Raw genomic sequence first — 22,859 nt, 5'->3', positions numbered from 1 at the left:
AGCTGTCATAGAACTACTTACTAGTGGGATGACTCTGCGGACAGCGCGCGCTTTACTCGAGTGTAACTGCAGGAATTATCTCACTTTATAAAAAAGCCGGACATTTTGGAGCATTAAGGAAAATCCGGCCGGACGCAAAAAAATACATAAAAAGGAGGACATGTCCTCCTTTTGCCGGACGTCTGGTAAGGTAACCCTACACGAGGTTGAGAAATTTTCTTAAGATGGATACGTTGCCTAAAATTATAGTGTTTTCTCCAGATGAAAAAGCGATTATTTTTGATCAAGCACAAAACCGTAATCGAAAACAAAACAAGAAAAAAAGATGCAGTTTCTTACAGAGAAAAAAAATTGTGTTTCGAACTCTTGATCCCGACAAAAATCAAACGGGTCTGCTAAATTTCTTATGTACCTTCGCGGAACTGGATTTCCATTTTTAAGATCATCAAAAAATTCAAAAACCTCGTCAATGTTATTTGGAAATTCATCCAAATCTTCTGCCATCGCTACAAAACACGTGTCTGATGCACACTTTGCGGGCGAAACGATTTCTTTAAAATCGCATATTTAATTCCAAAACATATTTTACATATCTGCCATACGACTAAAATGTTTTAAACAATTACAAACATACATGAACACGTTTTTATGTGGGAATTATATATTAAAACGATCAACTGCTCCGCCGATTTTCAACTGAACAGGCATTCGAATGAGCTTCAGACCACATTCACTTTCAAGTGGTTGGCTCTACTTATCCAGCAGTCAACCAAACACTGAAAAACGTCTCTGCAGAGCAGCTTCAATGGAAAAGCCTTTCGGTGTGTGAATAACCGTCAAAATAGCTCTCTGAATTCGGCCCATAGTCTTCCTCTTCTTGGCACAGATTCTGAACATCCTGTTTAAAAGACTGCTTCACATCGTCAGAACTGTAAATTGCAGGATCCAATGTCTTAAAAGCACACTTATTCACTTTGTCCTCGAACGGATACGTATTACCATGACTTGATGTAAGTTTTTGGACATACGCCATTGCTAAGAACTTTTTCTGTTGAAGAAAAACTAATAAATAAAATAAATAAATAAAAATAAAAATAAAAATACTCAAAAAAAGATACAAAAAACACACAAAATTAAGCAAACAATTGCTGTTGTCAACAAGGATATGAACACCACAAAATATCCCGAAACAGGAATATGGTCAGCAAACAAAGAAAAAACAAAGAAAAATGTACTAAGAGAACGAAAAAATCCCCACAAATGATGACAACACAAAAATATTGAAACCCAAAATAATTCAGCACAACAGTTGAAGCGAGACAAAAAACATGACAAAACGAAAAAACAAACAAATACAATAGTTTTACCTAAACAGAAACAAGCGACGTTTCGGGAACTGCTATCTGCTCCCGTCCTCAGGCAGAGACGCACATGGTACGGAAACACAGGTGCGACTGAAAAAGTTCTTAGCAATGGCGTATGTCCAAAAACTTACATCAAGTCATGCACTCCCATTGCACAAATCTTTTAAAGATAACACGTATTACCATATACACAGTCCAACAACAAGTTATATTTCTGTATATATGTTATATGTCTGTAGCTACGTCATCAGTAAGGTGATTGATAATGTTCTGTCTGATATCGTCAAGAAAAGTACAAATGTCCTTCTACTCACTAAACGTATTTAGATAATAGTAGCCTTTCAATGTTCCACGAAATGCAGACGGTGCCAAGAAGAGCCCATTATCATTAAACTGTAATACACCGAACACAGTCTTGGGTTTAGTTTCATGTCCAGACGTCATAGTAATCGGTTGCTGCACATCTTTGCGCTTACGAGTCTCCAATCTAAACCGAGGAGTCGAAAAGTCTGCCGGTAGTTCAACAGTAGGCACACGGACTTCACTTTTACAGTTTTTCGCATGTCGTTGCAAATTATCAATTCGAGTAAACCAAACATGGCACTCATCGCAGCGAAACTTCATGCTAGAAGGATTCTTCGTACATTTACTCCTATCATTTCTCCGTACATCATGAGTAAATGCAAATGTTATATCGCAGTAGCCACAAGGATGTCTAGTCATTGAAGACAAACCCGAACCAGATGATATTACTGCAGTTGTACCAATTCCTGGTGTACTCTTATGCACAGCAATCATTCGCTGTTGTATAGAAACCTATACTTTCTAACGTGCAGCAGGACGTTTGCATGTCTTCAAGTGTATTAGCAACGTATCATTTCTTGCAAATTGCTTGCGACACGTTTTACAGCCAAACATTTTACGAGAAAGATTCTTAGCACATTCTTTCTTCTCGTGTCTTAGAGCATTGCTGTTGTTTGAGAAAATCTTGTTGCAGTTAAGTTATCGATGCTCGTTAGTTGTTGACGAATAACCAGACATTTAAGTCTCCATCGAAGGCGAAACGACGTTCTTCGAGGTTTCCTGTGCAGCCAGCACTGTCTTCTGCTGGTGGTTCCACAACTGATGAAGTCTCCTTTAGTGTTGTCGTCGTCGTTGTCAACGGGATCTGCGCCAACATCGTCGTCGCTGACGTCAGGGTTTCCGTAGTCGGAGGTACAACTTCCATCGAGTTCGACGTTAAAGACGGTAAAGATGCCATCAAGTTCACAAGAATAAGTAATAACGCGACTTATGCAACAGATGTAGCAAACTAGGTGATCCTTACACCACCGCAGTCAGTAAAAAACTGAAATTCATTTCGTCTGGGACTCGCTTATATACACACAACCGGTCGAATATTATGCTAGTCAAAACACGGTTCATTTACAATAATACACTAGTCAAGAATAATAAATAATCGGTAGCACACGGAGAAAACAGTCACACATATTTCTTTGATATCAAATAATCACAGAAAAAAATAAAAAATAAAAATAATAAATAAAAACAAAAAAATTAAAAAATTACAAAAAATCTGGTTTGTGCTAGAACTCTATCCTTGTTCTACAAATGAGAAGTTCACAAGCTGACAGAAGCTGTTTTATAATTTTTTAATTTTTTGTTTTTATTTGTTGTTATTTTTTCTGTGATTTTTTGATACCAAAGAAATATGTGTGACGGTTTTCTCCGTGTGCTCCCGATTATTCTAGTCAATATTTTGATGGTTTTCTCTATGTACTCCCGATTATTCCAAAAATCACCAAAAAATCTACAATTAATTTACTGATTGACTCAATCGATTCCTGTCCTTGGTTCAATACTTTATGGATACAAAAAAATAATTTATGTACAAAAATGATATTTTCAATACATATGGTGGAAAGTCCTAAAATAAGCTTAAATTACTCATCTACCAGCCTCCAGTAAGCAAACGATAAAATATTGACCAACATCTTAAAAAAAAATAATTAATATAGAAAATCTGGGAAATTTTCAAAATTCATCGAATATATTACTCATTAATATAATGACTAATTCCATCCTTGGTTCGATACTTGACTAATGCAAAAAAAAATATTTTAGACAAAAAATACTTACTCAAAAATCATGTTCTAAATCCTAAAAGCAGCTTAAGTTCCTCGTATACCAGCCTCCTATAAGCCGATATGACCGCCATCTTCGAAATTTGTATTTATTGACCTAGAAAAACGGAAAAAATTCCAAAATTCATCAAAAAATCACTAATTAATAAACTTATAGAATTTATGGATTCCTGTTCTCGGTTAATCCTTGGTAAAGGCAAAAAAACAACATTAATTTAAGATAAAAGTACAGGTTCTAAAAAACAATTTTTTACAAATACAATTTAGTACATAATTTCAATTCTACTACAGGAACACTGGCTAAAGTTAGAAATCTTATAAAAATTTAGTTCTGAATCTGCTTGAACTGACAAATTCTTAGCTGCAATAGGTTTACTGAAGACAGAGACCAGCCAGTTATTTTTCCTACATAGTCCTTTTCTTCCCGACAGAGTTTCTCGATATTGTGTTCAACAAACTACCACACATCGTCGGAATTGTAAATGGAAGTATTCACTGTCTTGAATGCGCACTTCTTCATTTGGTACTCGAACGAATATGGTTTACCATACAACCAGTCAGCCACAAGTTATATTTTAAAGGCCTGTACGTTGTTACTTCATCAGTAAGCTTATTTATAATAATCTGCATGATATCGTCAAGAAAAGTACAAATAGTTTTGGCTCCAACAGTTTACAGCTCCAACAGTCTTAAGCTCCAACTGCCTTCGGCTCCAACAGTCATTGGCTCCAAAGGTCAATGCTCTAATTCTCAAAGTCCTCCAAAGCTCTAATTGCATCAACAGCTCCAAGTGCTACAATTGCTCCAAAGCTCCAAGTGCTCCAGAGCACCATTTTCTCCAAGAGCTCCAAAGCACTATTTGCTCCAAGAGCTCTAATGCTCCAATTGTTATAATTGGCCAACAGCTCCAAGTGCTACAAAGCTCCAAATGATCCAAGAGCTCCAAAGCTCCAAGTGCTCCAATGTACCAAGAGCTCCAAGTGCTCCAATTGATCCAAAGCTCCAATAGTTACAAAGCTCCAATCGCTCCAACAACCCAACAGCTCCAATTGCTCTAAGTGCTTGATTTACCTTCAGCTCCAAGTGCTCCAAGAGCTCCAAAGCTCCATTTACTCCAAAAGCTCGAAATGCTCCAACAGCTCCAAGTGCTCCAAGTGCTCCAACTGCTCCATCTACATTTGGCTCCAACTGATTTCAATTGCATTTTTTGATCGAACTTGATCAGAAGTATATTCGAAAAAACGAAGCGTATTTGGAAGCACATTCGGAAGCAGAGTAAAAAAAAAGGAAGCACATTTAACGAAAAGGACGCACATTTGGACTAATTTGGTAAAATACGATATCATCAGAATGACTCTGTCATATCTGTTGGATATGATACTACACTCTTGTCTACGCACATTAAACGAAAAGTATGTACATTTTCACGATTCAATCATCAAATTTACGTTAGGAAGAATTTTTGGAAGCACAATCAACGAAAAGGAAGCATGTCTGGAAGCATAATAAACGAAAAGGAATCACATTCGGAGGTACAATCAACGAAAAGGAAGCTCAATAAAAAGTAAACACATTTGGAAGCACAATAAACGAGTAGGAAACACAATAAAAAATAAAGTACAAACGGAACACATCAACGTGATGGAATCGCAATAAAAATGAAGCACCATTTTGAGCACAATAAACGAAATAAAGCATAATAAACGAAAAGGAAGCACAATTGGAAGCAACAATCAACGAAAAGGAAGCTCAATAATAAAGGTAGCACATTTGGAAGCACAATAAATGAGAAGGAAACAATAAAAAAGGAAGCACATTTGGAAGCACAATATAAAAAAAGCAAGCTGTACTAAGAGTACTCAGTCTTAGTTAGAAATCAAATTATAAGAAACAAAACAATAAAGTTTGTAAATATGAGTTATTATTTTTAATATTATACACATGTAAGTTAAACAAGTGATTATTGTGTGTAGCAAGCTTCCCTCAGTTCTTTAAGTATGGAGGCTTCTTCGTCGATGTACAAGTAGTTTCCTCCACGAACCGATGCAACCAAGAGTCTCAGGCGATCAACCAATATGTTAGGAACTTCCTATGACATATAGTCGAAATATTCTGCTTCGTTATCTTCCTGAAATGTCGGTTATTAATATTTTTAAGATCACTATCGTCCCTGTGTTCATCGTAAGCTTGATCAGAATAATTTATTTTATCACGATGTTTCCATCGTTTCAGTCTCAGGATTTCATCAGAGCTTTCAATCTTTCCAGATTTAGGTGCTTCATCACTAGAGACAGGAAAAATTCGCGGATTCATTTTGTGTTAAGATAGAATTCAAACAGTTATTCCTTAGAATTGCTTCTATGATTAGCCCACAACTTATATAATGGACTCTTGAGGCAATGAGAAACTCTCATCAATAATATTATCGAATCATTGGCAACCCAGGTTAGTGATCTCTTAAGTGAGCGACTAATGAGCGCCCAAGTGTTCATAGTACTGTGAAGTCTATCCTAGACGTCATTTAAAATGCAATTTTTTTCCATTCTCTATGTATCACATCCTTTTATATTGTCATCAGTCTCAGAGTCACTGTCCCCATCATCTTAGAGGTCAGCGTCTTCGCCCGGATTACTGTAAAAAATTCGAAATCGTTGACATCGAACCTTCTTCATCGTCTTCAATCTTCCTTTGTAAGAGTCCATTATTTTTACAAAGTACGAGGATCTACCCGAATTTGGCTTGAATGTCTTCTCACTTTCCATGGTAATGATACTTACATTTTTTTCAGTCTTCCATTAATCATCAACGTCCTACAATTTAAGTTCTTTGTCGAGATCAGGAGAGCTATGAACATAATCTCGTTCAAAACAAGGAAACATTTTGACGTAATGCAGAACACTCTTCTTTAGAATAGTAGCTCCTCTATGTCGTAAGTAGGCTTGGCGTTACAAGTTATGCCGTGTATTTTTAAGCTCTCTCTTCGCGTAAATGAACTTGCTAAAGCGAATGCAACTTATCATTTGGCCATTATTTTCGTGCTGTTTAACATTCTTTCTCAAGATAAATTCCTTGCTGCAGAACTTATACCTGTGTCCTTTCGATACAGTGATTTCGAATTCTTACAGTAATGCAGGTGGAGAAGCTGACTACTATAATGATGGAGACAGTGACTTTGAAGCTATTGACAAGAACAAAGATGTGATGAAGCACCTAAAGCTGGCAGTATGGAAGACTGTTATGAAGCCTTGAGACCAAAACGATGGAAACGAAGTAATAAAATTAATTATTCTGATCAAGATTATGATGATACAGATAGCCATGATGAAGGCAACAGTTAATTTTAGGCTGACGATAAAAAAAGAATTCAAAATTTTTAAATATAATAATATTAATAAACATTCCAGGAATATGCCGGTAGCAGAAGACAATTATTGATTACGCATCATGGGAAGATCCTAATGTATTTTTTATCATATGAGACTGCTACTGGCATCGATTAGTGGCGAAAACTATTCGCTCATCAACGAAGTAGCTTTCATACTTAAAGAACTGATGGAACCTGCCTAAATAAAATAATCACTTGTTTTACTTGTATGTGTATAAAATAAAATAAAAAAATTAAAAATATATTATGGAGTTCAAAATTGTTAGTTTTTTCCCCTTGAGATCAGAGTTCTAACTAAGGCTGAGTTATCTTGACTTTTTGTCCATTTTATGTCCCGTGTGTGTCCAGTGGATGTATTGTGGGTCCGGTGTGTGAATTGCGTGTCCATTGAATGTCTTTTTTGTATCCAGTGTGCCAATTGCGTGTCCAGTTTGTGCATTATGTGTCCTGTTCTATTTTTGAATGTGTGTCGTTTCGTTTAATGTGCGCAGTCAAGTTTGTAGTCAGCTCTGAATATTTACTGATTCAAAACCTCTTGCATTTGATAAAATATTTTTCAGGGATACTTGGTTTTATAGTAAGTGTAAAAAATGTTACGTTGGTCTATTTTTTGTAACAGATTCTTTCATACTGTAGGTATAATAGTTCGAAGACTCTTGTCTTATATGCTTGAAATATTTCATATTTGTTTGATAATATTTACACGTATTTTCCAATAAGACCTCGCTGTTCTGATACTCTTGGTCTTTATGCCTGACATTGTACATGGCCTGGCCTCGTGGTTCAGAGACGCTTGGTCTATATGTCTGATATTTTACATGACCCAGCTTAGTGGTTCGGAGACTTTCAGCTTATATGCTTGTATTGGTAATTCTATTAAATACTGAATTCTATTAAACACTGAATACATCCTCCTTTGTAGATGTAGGGATATCGAGTAACATAAGTATTCATTCAGCTGGTGGGAGTCTTGTTCTTAGTGAGGATGATTAATCAAATAAACCGTTACGAGCATAAATTACTTTTTGTATTGACCAAGGAATGAACCAAGTACCTACTGAAATGAAAAGAAATCAAACATATTAATATGATATTTTTTTATGTTTTTTTAATTTTATCTGAATGTCTATGTTATTACGCAGTTCAAAGATGGTGACCAATAGGTCATCATATGCTTACTGAAGGATGGTAGATGAGAAATTTAAGCCACTTTTATAATTTTCACCATGATTTATTAAATATAGGTTTCTTTAAACATAGAATAAACATTTTTGTATTGATCAAGAATCTTTCAAGCACTGTAATTGATCGAGTCAATCCTTATATTAATAAGCGATTTTTTAATATTTAAAAAATTTTTCCCGAATTCCTAGCTAAATAATTACTTATTTTCAAGATGACGGTCCAGTCAGCCGACATGAGGCCGGATGCCACGGTAGTAAATACGACTGTATTTTACCGGGTAAAAATTAAACCAATATGGTGACAGCACCCTCTAGCAGATGATGTGTGTACTATGTGACACTAGCGCTCCTTTTATAGAGTAATGATAACCAGATGGCGGCAGCGCTCTCTAGAAGACATGTGTAATACATGACAATAGCGCAAAGATGGTGGTTCTGCCTCGAACAGGTGATGCTTTTATTCCTTAAAATTAAAAAAATTGAATTCCGAATATGTGTGTTATTAATGTTTTCATACCCAGAGGTCAGAGCTGTCATGGTTCGAATCACCGCGCTTCCAATGTATTTTGTATAACAAATTAAAATTATATGTCGATAAGGACCATAACAAAATTGATAGATTATGGAACATCGACCTGATGCTTATTAGACAGAGCAATGCTGAACAAACAGCAGAAACAACGATAGCGACATCCAAATGGCGTCCTCCAGCAGACCAGAAAAAGACAAGATGGTGGCCATGATGTCATCCAAGATGGCGTCTTCCAGCAGATGACAGCGATATGATTTCATGAATATGGACGTAACGAAAAGTGTAATATTCGTGAGTAGAACGCTCGATTTCAGGTTTGCGATATTCAAGGTGGCGGAATTCCGATGGCGGACAAGGTTAAGGTCAAAGATCAAGTTCAAAGTCCAAGGTAAAGGTAAAAGGTCAAGGTAAAATGTCAGATCAAGGTTAAATGTCAAGGTCGTACAAGATGTTCGTCATACGTCACAATCCAAGATGGTGGATACCGACACCACACCCTGGCCCTTGTAGCAGGGCCGGCTACTATAACTACTACTAAAGTATATTATTTAAAATGCACATACATAATTTTTATTTGTATGTAGCCCTTTTTAATCTCATTTTTTGTTGCATGTTGTGCGCGAATCGTAAAAATTTCATTCTCATGTCTTTTTTCACAACGCGCGTAAATAAGTAGAACCTAACCGCACTTATATAAATACACTTGAAAAAGTTTATAAATACAAATCTATCACTTAATATTCTCAATAAATAAATGTTTTAATGATATCGATTAGTATTCAATATTAATCACAAAACGTTTAAGATTTAATAGCACATATATAATTTTTATTAGTATGTAGATTTTTTTTCATCTTGTGAAAATTCGTGCTTGGTGAGCGCCATCTTAAAAATTCACTCTTATCATTTTTTTATAAAGCGTGTAAAAAAGTATAACCTAAAAAAATGGTTGGAAAGGGTTCTGTAGCACATCTTTATCTGGCAAGGAGAAGGAAAATAAACAATTCTCACGAGCGATAAATATACGCCGCTGGCAGACGTAAACTAGGGTATAGTGGACTGCCCATGTTGCATCTCCACTGTTTCGAAACTCGGTACTTGCACACCGGCAGGCTTAACAATAGCACGAGTTTATTCAAGAAGATTTTAAGAATGCGTTTAACTACGAATGGGCCGGTCGAATCCTCGAACCTTCGAGCCCTTGAATCTTCGAGTACCAACGAATCTCTAGTGTTTGAAAGATTTGATATTCGAGGAAAATGATTCATTAAAAAAAATTAAATAAAATGTATTACACTAAAAATATTAACACAAACATTACCTACGCATACTAATGTATTTTTCTTCGTACCTATCATATTACTATTTTTCAAAATATAGTTATTTAAATATACAATTATGTAGGCTAAATAAAATTACGAGATGTATTGATTTGGTAAACTTATTCCGCAGGTGATTCCAAACATTTTAGACCCTCGGCTACCTTAATCTACAGATTATTTCCGGCGGAGCCTCCAATACGAACCAATATGAGGTTCGTCCCGAAAATCGTTAAAATTCAATTCATAGCACAAACCTGTAAAAATATATCTAAATTCAATTTTTAATTTTGCATAATATTTTATTTTGTAATTTTGATTTAACTTTGATAAAATAAATAAACCTGTTCTATAAGTAAATAACTAAGGTCGTAATAATAAGTAGAGAAAAATAAATGAACATATTTAAAGAGTAGTTCCTCATTGGCTCAGAGTCCTTCACATAAACTGTGGGCCAATCATAGAAGCAGGTCAAAGGGTAAAACTGTTTGAATTCTACCCTACCGCGAAATGAATCCGCGGATTTTTCCAGCCTTTACCTATAACTCGATTGCCGTAGGACTCTACAATTAAGTTTGTTGTGTCGCAAAGAGTCGCAAATTTTGTCCCAGCAGGAAAAGTTTCCGCATGAGAATAGAAGGCAGCATGGAGTATATGCAAGGTTGTGTTATTTTTTTCTGTTTAGAGTTTTCAACTTTGTTATATATTTTTTAAAAAAATTACATTAACTTTGTAAATTATTAAAATAAAAATATATCCATTAAACCAAATATAAGCCTAGTAAAAAAAACACGAAAATACGTCAAAGATCATAGTATGTAAATTTTACATAACGCTGCATACGTATATTATTTTGAATTAACTATTATTAACTTTGTTTACGGGAAACGACTTTGGCATGAAAAAGAAAATATTCTAGCAGTCGTAAATTTTTAGTGTTGTGTTGCTTTAGTTGTCTGCACATAATGACATATATTCATTGCGGAAGCCAACACGTCCTGACTCGCTCAGCCAAATAGAGCTATGGCTTCTCTTGGAGACGGCTACCATTTACAAAGAAGCAATCGCTATCGCGGGTACACCATTTTGCAATCTAATGAGTGATCAGAGATATTAGCGAAAAATACCTGTCTCTATGATTCAGCTCTAGTAACTATTAAATACGCTTAAATAACACAAATTATACTTAACTCGAAATTCACTTGGTGCATAACTGCGTACCGCAAAACACAGAAAAACTTGTCCTTTACTTTTACAACAGACTCCTTTGGAAACCAGTTGCAAAGAAATAGTATGTAATACTAAAATAAATATATTTTAACTTTCTGCATACACGAAATACGTTTTTCGAGATAACACTGAATATTTCTTATGAGAATTGGTGCAAAATTTTGTATTTCAAATGATGATTCAATTAAGTACATTTTTTAAATTACGGTAAAGATAATCGAAAATTCAATAATTTAACTTTATTTTGTTTCTTTATGCTTATAAATGTGCGGAGTTAATACTGGAAAGCTAGGTAGGGAAAGGTTTACAAATTACTTCAAGTATTTAAGTACTGGGACAACACAAAGAATAAATTCCCAGGTAAGAAATGGAACCCAGTATCACTGCGAACACTAATTTGTAGTGATGCAGTTGTTTTCATGGAAATGCACTTATTTGCAAGTATCTGTATTTTTAAACCAATATTTCGGTTCCCTTTACAAAAAATACAGTGAACAACACATCCATATTCTCGGAGTGAAAGCGGGCTCACGCTCCACGCCACAGGACCGCGAGTGCGGCTGCGTGGTCGAGCGTGAATCCCGATGACGTCAGAGGGCGGGCCAGGGTCACGCCCGAGACCTCCGACCGAGCCACATGCAGGAGTAGTCCCGGGCCCGGGGGCCCCCTTCCCCCTTCACCGTGCTCTGGAGGGTGCTAGTAGAGATGGCGAATCTTTCCATCACATGGATATACTCGACTATCGATACCAATAAAATATCGCCCTGAATACATTCATTGATTATAATATATGTATACACATTTACCCATGCTTTGTTTATTATAAAATTATTTTTAGTAGGGTATATGTTATAATGCGTTCTTGATATGTTTAAGCTAATTCAAAGGAATAACATATGTTTAGCTCTTTCTAGCAAAAATTAATACAGAATTTTTTATATTTTGACGTGACAATGTCTAATAAATCGATGAACGCTGGCTGCACGCATGAGACAGTGTCCCGTAACGCACATTGTCCCATTACGATGTGTTCCGTTACGCTCATTGTACGCTTGCGCCGCATCTATCTCTCTTATACTCGATTGGAACAACCATCGATCTGACTTTTCAATCATGTTTTCGTCGTTTGAATTATTAATATTATGTAATTTAACGATCGTCCACCGATTTTCAGCACAATCGGTACGGTTATTTAAGAGTAATGTTGAATTTTCAAATACGTTTTTGTACGAACAATGGTGTTTTACAGTTACACTTAATAATTAAAATTACACCCGGGATCTTTTGCACAATCTTTTTAAAATATTGTAACACGTTATAAATTAGTTTTGTGTATTTGGGATGCGTATTTGTTATAAAATCGTATTATAAAAACGAAATAATATTATTCCCCTACGGTGCTGGGATCTACGGTGACGGACGCGAACCGAACGAATCGCGAAATCTACCTGCTTCCGCGGCAATCAGGCACTCGTTAATACATATTTTCCTTTGTTTATCGTGAGGGGCGTTATTATTAATTAATTATAAATAAAAGTTCGAGCCCGGGGCCACAATTGCATATCATTTTGAGCACTGGAAGACATAACAACGTAAAATATTCTCGACGAATTTTAATATCGGCCCCAGCGCACCACGAGCGTCTGGGTTGGAGATTAAAGCCGAAATTCTTTCTTAAACTGACTAATACTTATTTTATTAATTGCAAGGGCATTTTTATTAAATTCTACGTTTAGTTTCACGACGAACAAACTTCGTCGTTAAATGTGTAGTTGCGAAAAAGCGTAAAACATTCTCGACGATCTTGAAGTTAAATAGCAAACATGTATAAAAGTTATAGTTAAAATAATCTCTTAGTTAAAGTAATAAACATATTTGAATTAATGAGTGCAAATAAAAGTAAATTTATCAATTAAATTGTAGATTTCATTTCACTCCTTCTTTGTATCCATACAAAATAGTGATAATTCAATAAAAATTATTCAATTTTATTCATAAAAGTATGCAATCATTTCATCAATGTTTTGTTATGACGTTGTCACGTTAAACTATCGTCCGTAAACCGACTTTACAGACAACCAATTTTATTTTAAATATATTTTTTTATTCAATAATATCTTCTCTATATGTTTCAATAGTTTTTTCTCCGACCTTTCTAAAATTTTGATTAATTTTTATGGTTTACTATTGTTACATACATTTGAATATGTTAAGCGATAAAGGAGCCAACAAACATGTATAAAATAAACTTATAATTTATAATAAATTATTGAAAAATAATTTTTAACTTTCAAACCTATTTATAGATAATTTTAATGAAATTGTTTTTTACTTGAAAAATATTATTTCATCTTAATCTTTATTATCGGAAGAAAATATCGATATAAAAAATATCGGCACTAAATTATCGACACCAAATTATCTATATTTTGAACCTGAAATATCAATATACCCTAGTTGTTAGCCTCCCGATGAAGGGCGTCACTTGCCTCGTCGCCATTATCCGATGAAGTATCGGGTACAAAGTTCGAACTCCCACCAATGAGCATAAAAGTAAACAGATATTTCAATCCCAGGTTAAACCGATTTTTTTTTATCTCTGAAATCGGCCACTCGCGATTCTTTAAATACTACACAGCATAAAACCAAAATAATTTAGTTTCGTACCGAAATACATCAGGATGTATGTCAGGTTATATAATTCCTCGGGCTCAGGATCTAGGTCGCCATTGTAATTTTATTCGTTTTAATGAAATATTGTGTGATTTGAACCTACTTTCGTGTGTCTTAATAGATATCCACGACAGCCCCTGTGTTCGACCAGACCAGCTACTGTCTGACGGGAGGGTCTGGGCCCATCAGTGAGTCCAGCTGGGACTTGGTACAGTCCATCTGTGGTGTTAGCCTTGCGGTCAGTCTCCTGGTCGGTTAGGCCTGCTGAATGTCTCCTGAGGGGTCATGCGCGACGAACCCTTAAAAGGATACCATGTAAGAGCGTCTAACAAATGCTTGCAGCTGTTCAGCTGAAAATGTTAAAGAAAAAATTACTCGGGTAATCAATAGACTCCCATGCTCAGGTTTAGCTCTGGTATCAGTACTGCGTGTGGTTGAATATGTGTGAATATGAGTAGATTATTATTAGAAAATTTTAAAATTATTTTTAGGCTAGTGTTTATGTCTTTGGTTAGTTTTATAAAATGTTATATCACAAAAGAGGTGATTGTGAAATTAATTAGTATTAAGTCAAATTTAAACCATATTTTTATTAATATTATTTGCACAAAAGGTAAATATTTTAAAATGTGTTCATAATATAGTATAGGTAATTCGTGTGCATACAGCAGATATACAACTGAAAGGAACTCAACCAACCACGACACACAGCCAATGCCTACAGTGGTTTTACACACAGCATGTCTCGAAATCTTTTCGCGAAAAATGCGTATCCCTGTCGGTAAGGAATCACTCCAGAATTTCCTTGGAGCGATTTTAAGAAACCATAGAAAACCCGATAGCTGCTTGGTCAGACTTGGAACCTAGTCCGTGACCAGAATACGAGTTCAGTGTTACCACTTCGCCAGATCGTTAGCTCACTAATTCAATAATTAGAGGCCCAGAAATTTCGCGGGTTCGTTTGGTGACATGCTAGATAGAATTCATAGACCTAGGTAAGTATACTGTACCCTCATATGCTATCCTATTGGCTGATTTCATATGTAGACACTCCTCTCCTTTCAAGAGGGTCGATGTGATTCTGTCTCTCTTCTGCTGGCTGTTAGTTGATTAGGGCAGAGTCGTAGAAGGTAGTAGCGGAGCAATTGTGATCCAATTATCAAAGCAATACTAAGGTATTGTTGACTGTTGACTGTTAACCAAAGGTATTTCGGTGTGTGTCAGCATCAATGAAGAAAAATCTGTAAATGATACAAAAAAATTGATATGTTCTTACCACGGAGGAAAGTTTTTACAATAATTTGCTCTGTTAATATGTGAAGTCAAAACGAGAACACCCCCCCCCCCCCCTCTCCGCTACCAGCATAGCAAAACAATTTTGTGATTTAATGATTTTCAACCACTGTAACCGTGGTGCTGTGCTCAAAACAAAACCATAATTATTGATAATAAATGTCCGGTGGAAGCGTCAGGCTAATTATCTAAAAGAACTTGCCAGAGGGGCACAGCCCCACTTACAAACACAATTTAAAATTAACCTCCCTGACAGTAGGAAAGGTTACGTGGATTGTGGTTTCAAGTAGCAGCAAATGAAAACACTCGTATGGTTTGGTTTCATTAGAGGCTTTTACTGTTGATTAGTAGTTTAGTATCTTTTCATTGATAGGTTTCTTACATTAGAAAATATCTTGCGGCATTACAGCCATTACAAACAAAACTGCTAACAATGTCAGATTCTTATTTTTGATACATTACATTGAGTAACTAACGAATAAAAAAAGGAGAAAGAGGGGCCGGGGGGGGGGAACACAATTTCATACTATGCTAAGTTCAACTGTTTAGGAACATTGAGCTCGCAGGCTCATAAAACAAATATATGTGTTTAAAATACAATATTTTATAATAATATGGAAAACGTCCTAAAACTGGCGGAGTTATAAACTGTTCTTCACTTCTTTTTGAGGGGTGCCGAAAGATGGAGGGAGACTCCGTTATAGAGGCTCACGAGTTACATGTTGAGGTGCAAAATGTGGCGCCGGAACTGGGCCGCCATCTTGAACTGGTCTGGGGTCCTTGAAGTACTCTGGGATTCTGGAACCCTCTGGGATTCTGGAACCCTGCCTGTAACCAATAATCCACCTGGATTAGCTTGGTTAGCAGGCAGTTTATGACGGGCGAAGTTAAGCCCAAAAAAAAGGCAACCTAACAGGTTTGTGTGGGACGAAGTGCAGCTTACCTTAGCTGGCAGGGTGAAGTAGATAGTGGCTGTCCCTGGGGGTGATCCGGGGATGCGCGGCACGGGAGCTCGCGGTAGCCATAGAAGAAATAGTTATGGCGAAAACCAAAAAAAAAACTAAAGTTAAACTTAGCTATTTGGGCAGCTACTAAGAAAAACTAAAAAAAATCTAGGCGACATGGCCTGGCTCAGAAGCAACTACATTATCGCCGAAAGCGGATCACGATAGCTGCTGGTCGTTACTGCGACCTGTTGCAAAGATGCGCGCTGGACGAGAGCTGCCCTCAAAATCCCTGAAAATGGCGCCGGGACGCTAACTTAAACTTTAGTTCGGTCGTCTGTTCCTCTGGAGGAGGGGATCGGGAAACGCGAAGTGCTCCGAAGGGCTCCGAAAGAAAAAAAAGGGCTCTGGCGACCTATCGACTAAGTGTGAGGTCGACTGTTTCTCCTGGTGGGGATAGGGGATAGCTGGTTCGTCCTTTCGCCGCTAGATGGCGTGGGCATGCAGATCGGAGTCTCGCAGAGACCATCGCGGCACTTGGTGGCCGCCATTTTGCAAGTGGGGGGGGGGGGGGATTTTGGCCTTGAGATTGGTCACTGGCGCGGCTGGCCGATGACCGCTGTGGACCAGGGAGGGGTGGGGGGTATGTCCGGTGAATGACCTGCCCTGGGAGACTTCGCCGGCCAGGCGTCGGGACGTGCGGCGGAGCTTGAAAAAAGGACACAAAAACGTGTTAGAGACCGCAAACTTCAGCACACCTCCGAGAAGGGGTGGAGGTGACCATGGGAAGCTTAGGGTGGCTACTTTCGTCACGCGTAGCGCTAAACTCGTGACGAGACGCGACGGCCAGTGGATACCGTTGCTGATAATAGCCCTGTAGTCGGCTAGACCCAGCAAATTTGGTGGGAAACGGCGGTGAGAGCACTATACTGCTCAACAAGCTAACCTGCCGGTACACTCGACCGAACAAGTTTGGATGGGGGCGAAAGCAGCGGGTGAAGGAGGAAAATTGAAGTTATAAAAAAATTTAAAATTTTGTAAAACTAAGAAAATAAAAAAAATCGTGCCTAAAGTAGCACTGATTCGGCACATACTCCCCCGCTTAAATGCGGAGCATATAGGGAAAATAAAAAACAAACCTACACTTATTAGTAAAACTAGTACCAGGTTCGCCTGTATCCTACTACTTACAAAAAATAATTTTACGGTCAATTCGAAGGTGTATTATAATTAATTTAATTACCCTTAACGGTGAATGAAGTCATGAGGAAAGTTGATCTCAGATGTTGGGAATGGTGTCACGTGACAAAAACTCTAAATATGGGCTCTGTGAGGCGGGCCTAAAACACTGGGCCGGAACCGGAACTTGGTCAGTCGGGTGCCAGTTATGAAGGTGGGGATTTGTGTACCCCTGAAAATAATGAAAGTGGGCATGTAAACCCCTGTACAATAGTCTTTCCATAAGAAGCCGAAGGCATTGGGACTTAGCCCTGCACAGTCAGGCGATGGAGAAGACAGTCAAATTTGCTGCTTGCCCGAAGGCGAAACAGAGCCTCAGTCCCGGAGTGACACAGGACCTAAGGGTGGAATTCCCTTGGTGGAATTTTAAATGATTGGGGATGAAAAACCTCAACAGATCAACAATCCGTAGGAAAGAATGAATTTAAAAATATTAAATATTCGACAAATTAAGAAATTTCAGCGCATACCACTCTGATGTTTATTATTATTAACTAATATTTATTATTTAAAGTATTCTGAAAAAAAAAACGACAAATTAACGACTCTTCGCACTCAAATTTAAATTATTTAAAGAAATGTAAAATTCAATAAACCAACAATTATAAATCAAAAAGGGATAAATTATAATGGAGCGGTTAGATCTTCCATGACTGCTGATAGACTTCGCACTGCCTGAGAGGGGGTTTGAACATAGGCCGTCCAAAGATGAGTGGTGGGAATGTAACCCAAAGAACACTCGAAAATGGTCATGAGATATTTCACTCAGAGGACCTTGGTCATGGCTCGTTGGCTCAGAGGACCCTAACTTTTGCGCCGCTCGTTGGCTAGCTTGACCTAGCTCCTATTTTAGAAAAACACATAAAAGAAACCAGTTTGCCGTCTGGAAGTCACGTCGCTCTTACTTAAATAAACAATCTCATCGATAACGATGTAAAAGAAATCCAACTTTGGGGTAGAATGCAAAAGAAAAAAGAAAAATGGCTAGATGTGACAGCTTCAGTGCTCAGACTCTATGTACGTCACTGTACATCACATTTACGTGCAAGGGAAAATAAAGAAATAAACATGTACAAGTATTAACGCAAAATCAGTACAAAAAAACACTACAAACATATTCTTGCTTACTTTACGAATTATGGTTATTAAAAAAAAGGAACGTAATCAGAAATTAAATATATTAAATCGTGGAACAAGATTCATGAAGATTCAAAAAATATCAGAGAGGTATTTCTGAGTAAAAAAAATTAAAACTATTTACGTCAAGTAGCTTGTTAAAGACTGAACTTACGTATGTAAAAATTAAAAATTAAAATATCTTAAATTACCTAGCTTGTGCTAGTCTAGAAACGGGATGCTCAAACATACCCAAATTAATTAAGTGGACCTCTCGTTGGGGGTTGAAAGTATTTCACTACTCTCGGTGATTACCTTAAATATTAAAATGAGACTAGTCACCTCGTAGCTGCTTAATTTCTGGGGAATACTTTTTTTAATATGATTGATTTTATTATTATTAATGAGCTAAAAGAAAAGATAAAAAAAATATGTCTGTTGCCCTACTACTTGTAATAAAGCAGAATTAATTCCATGACCTTTGACTGTAACACTTTAGTCCAAGACAAGATTAATAATTAAATAGAGTCCATTTAAACTTGGTTTGAATTATTTAAAATAAATCCTTAAAATCATTTAATAAATAAAAAAAATTAAATTTAAAGCTTAACCTTAAAGTACCTGTAAGCTTACAACTATTTATGCCGTTGTTATATTAATGAAATGAAATTCATCCTGTTGATCTCAGATATTGTATATCGTGTAGGAACACCAAAATGGGCGCTGTGAGGGAGGCCGAAAAGCACTGAGGCCGAAACAAGGGAAATGCGTCCTTGAGCACTCAGTGACTAATGGGGATTGTAACCCCTGTAAATGGGTATGGTAACCCGTAACTTACAAACTAGATTGGGAATATAACCCCTGTACATAATTGTTTCGCTGTCCATAAGAAGTCGAAGGCATTGAGACATAGCTCTGCACAATCTGACGATGGATCAGACGAAATAGATGAATTTAATACTTGCTTAAAAAGCGAAGTACACCTCGGTCCCGGATACCTACATTTATTAACTCACATAGGCTCAATATGTTCAAGCTCTGACGGTTGATCAGACCATCAGGCTGAAGCAGAGAGACCTACGAGGGAATTTCACCCCTGAGTTAGTTCGGGTTCGAAACCCGAAAGATCAACAAATTTGGATGAAAAATGGATAATGAAAAAAATTTAGATGTTTAAAATTACCTAGCTGTACACCACCTTGTAAAGGAAATGAACACCGATCCAAAAAAATATAAAAGTTAATAAATTGTTTACTCAAAATTCATAATTACAAAAATATTATTTATCCTTTACTTAGTATTCTTAGATTAATTGGTAAATTGTTTATAGAAAACTCGACGTTAAAAAAGTTTAGTACTCTATCTTACAATAAATTCCTCACCTCATGGCTAGCGTAAAAGTATTGGGGATTCAACCCGTGTATATAAACAATTTAATTCAGTAACCTTTCCTTAAAGGCATGAGTGATTGCACCTCTCGTTGGGTGATCACGAAATAAATCTAAACAAAAGCTAGGCACATGGGTGTGTATGGTGACACAATGAAATGGTACGTCGAAGTATATTCACTTTGCTTGTGAACGATGCAATAGGATTAGAGTACTTGTTAAAATTACTTATGAGCATATTCTTATTTTATGTTACTTAATGAATGGACCCTTTTTTAGATTTATTTTATGTATTATTAAAATACTTAATCGTTAATTTTAAGATACTTAGAAATAGTAAACAATGGAAGTTTCTTAACATTAGCTAAAACAAAAGGTTTATATTATATTATTTGTATTTTTTATATTATTATAAGTTATATAAATATGTTATGTTATATTTTACGTTTCCTTAGATTAAGAAAATACTTTGCTGCTAAAATTAATGCAGTATAGATTATTTATAGTGCTTGTTTTGTGACATAAAAATAATATTATTAGGACATACAAAGCATGGGTAGTTTGTTTACAAAATAAGTGTTACGTGGGTGGAGTAGAGAAGAGTTCCGCGCGGTTGGCGGCCCTGTCATGTGGAGCAAGGCGCCGAGAGACAAAACAAAAAATACCACGATGTCCGAAAGGACTTCTATTGTCTGTTTTTCACAAAGATTGCCTGGTTTGCAGGCGGATGTGTTATAAAAAAAAAGACAGATAAAAGGAGGAATTTAGACAAACTCAGGGCACTGTCGGCCGTGAGGAACAAACTAGATTGTAACGCATTATTTACGCTGCCGGACACGGGGTAACGGCATGACCTCGCCTCCTCCAGCCGGTGAGGCGTGAGGGGGAGGGGTGAAGAGAATGACAGGGAGAATGACACGCGCGCTGATAAGGCACGATGCCTGAGGGCCGTCGCACCGACGGGGCCGCGCGGTGTCTCACCGCGCGCAAACACAGTCAGAGCGGGACGTAAAATACGAGAGAATTTTAATTTAACTCACTTTGGGTGAATCAGATTGGGTGCCAGTTTTAGGACTTACAATAATACTATATATAGAAAATCTTAGTGACAAACAAAAAAAATATTTATACCAAATAAATTTAAAGCATTCTCATAAATCAAACCAAAATACAGTTAACAATTTAAGAGTAACCATATCACACAAACTGCTACCACATTGTAACCGTAACCATGCTAACTGCTACCAATTTGTAACCGTGGTGCTGTGCTGAAAACAAAACCATAATTATTGATAATAAATGTCCGGTGGAAGCGTCAGGCTAATTATCTAAAAGAACTTGCCAGAGGGGCACAGCCCCACTTACAAACACAATTTAAAATTAACCTCCCTGACAGTAGGAAAGGTTACGTGGATTGTGGTTTCAAGTAGCAGCAAATGAAAACACTCGTATGGTTTGGTTTCATTAGAGGCTTTTACTGTTGATTAGTAGTTTAGTATCTTTTCATTGATAGGTTTCTTACATTAGAAAATATCTTGCGGCATTACAGCCATTACAAACAAAACTGCTAACAATGTCAGATTCTTATTTTTGATACATTACATTGAGTAACTAACGAATAAAAAAAGGTGAAAGAGGGGCCGGGGGGGGGGGGGAACACAATTTCATACTATGCTAAGTTCAACTGTTTAGGAACATTGAGCTCGCAGGCTCATAAAACAAATATATGTGTTTAAAATACAATATTTTATAATAATATGGAAAACGTCCTAAAACTGGCGGAGTTATAAACTGTTCTTCACTTCTTTTTGAGGGGTGCCGAAAGATGGAGGGAGACTCCGTTATAGAGGCTCACGAGTTACATGTTGAGGTGCAAAATGTGGCGCCGGAACTGGGCCGCCATCTTGAACTGGTCTGGGGTCCTTGAAGTACTCTGGGATTCTGGAACCCTCTGGGATTCTGGAACCCTGCCTGTAACCAATAATCCACCTGGATTAGCTTGGTTAGCAGGCAGTTTATGACGGGCGAAGTTAAGCCCAAAAAAAAGTCAACCTAACAGGTTTGTGTGGGACGAAGTGCAGCTTACCTTAGCTGGCAGGGTGAAGTAGATAGTGGCTGTCCCTGGGGGTGATCCGGGGATGCGCGGCACGGGAGCTCGCGGTAGCCATAGAAGAAATAGTTATGGCGAAAACCAAAAAAAAAAAACTAAAGTTAAACTTAGCTATTTGGGCAGCTACTAAGAAAAACTAAAAAAAATCTAGGCGACATGGCCTGGCTCAGAAGCAACTACATTATCGCCGAAAGCGGATCACGATAGCTGCTGGTCGTTACTGCGACCTGTTGCAAAGATGCGCGCTGGACGAGAGCTGCCCTCAAAATCCCTGAAAATGGCGCCGGGACGCTAACTTAAACTTTAGTTCGGTCGTCTGTTCCTCTGGAGGAGGGGATCGGGAAACCCGAAGTGCTCCGAAGGGCTCCGAAAGAAAAAAAAGGGCTCTGGCGACCTATCGACTAAGTGTGAGGTCGACTGTTTCTCCTGGTGGGGATAGGGGATAGCTGGTTCGTCCTTTCGCCGCTAGATGGCGTGGGCATGCAGATCGGAGTCTCGCAGAGACCATCACGGCACTTGGTGGCCGCCATTTTGCAAGTGGGGGGGGGGGGGATTTTGGCCTTGAGATTGGTCACTGGCGCGGCTGGCCGATGACCGCTGTGGACCAGGGAGGGGTGGGGGGTATGTCCGGTGAATGACCTGCCCTGGGAGACTTCGCCGGCCAGGCGTCGGGACGTGCGGCGGAGCTTGAAAAAAGGACACAAAAACGTGTTAGAGACCGCAAACTTCAGCACACCTCCGAGAAGGGGTGGAGGTGACCATGGGAAGCTTAGGGTGGCTACTTTCGTCACGCGTAGCGCTAAACTCGTGACGAGACGCGACGGCCAGTGGATACCGTTGCTGATAATAGCCCTGTAGTCGGCTAGACCCAGCAAATTTGGTGGGAAACGGCGGTGAGAGCACTATACTGCTCAACAAGCTAACCTGCCGGTACACTC

General features: G+C 37.7%; 1 protein-coding gene and 1 long non-coding RNA gene across 2 annotated transcripts in view; one reads left to right on the top strand and one right to left on the bottom strand.

The window, feature by feature from the left end:
• LOC134546363 (sarcospan) overlaps positions 1–22,859 on the top strand; it is a 494,005-nt gene that overhangs the window by 31,235 nt on the left and 439,911 nt on the right. The gene's annotated exons all lie outside the window — the stretch shown is intronic.
• Positions 15,439–22,424, bottom strand: LOC134546362 (uncharacterized). The gene is made up of 2 exons (XR_010079146.1): positions 21,898–22,424; positions 15,439–21,782 (listed from the first exon to the last, which is right to left on the bottom strand). It is a non-coding gene; the product is annotated as an uncharacterized LOC134546362 (long non-coding RNA).

This window comes from Bacillus rossius, chromosome 1 (genome assembly GCF_032445375.1).
Source record: "Bacillus rossius redtenbacheri isolate Brsri chromosome 1, Brsri_v3, whole genome shotgun sequence".
Taxonomy (NCBI): Eukaryota; Metazoa; Arthropoda; class Insecta; order Phasmatodea; family Bacillidae; genus Bacillus; species Bacillus rossius.
The sequence above is the reverse complement of the archived record's forward strand: the minus strand, read 5'-3'. Positions and strand labels throughout refer to the sequence as shown.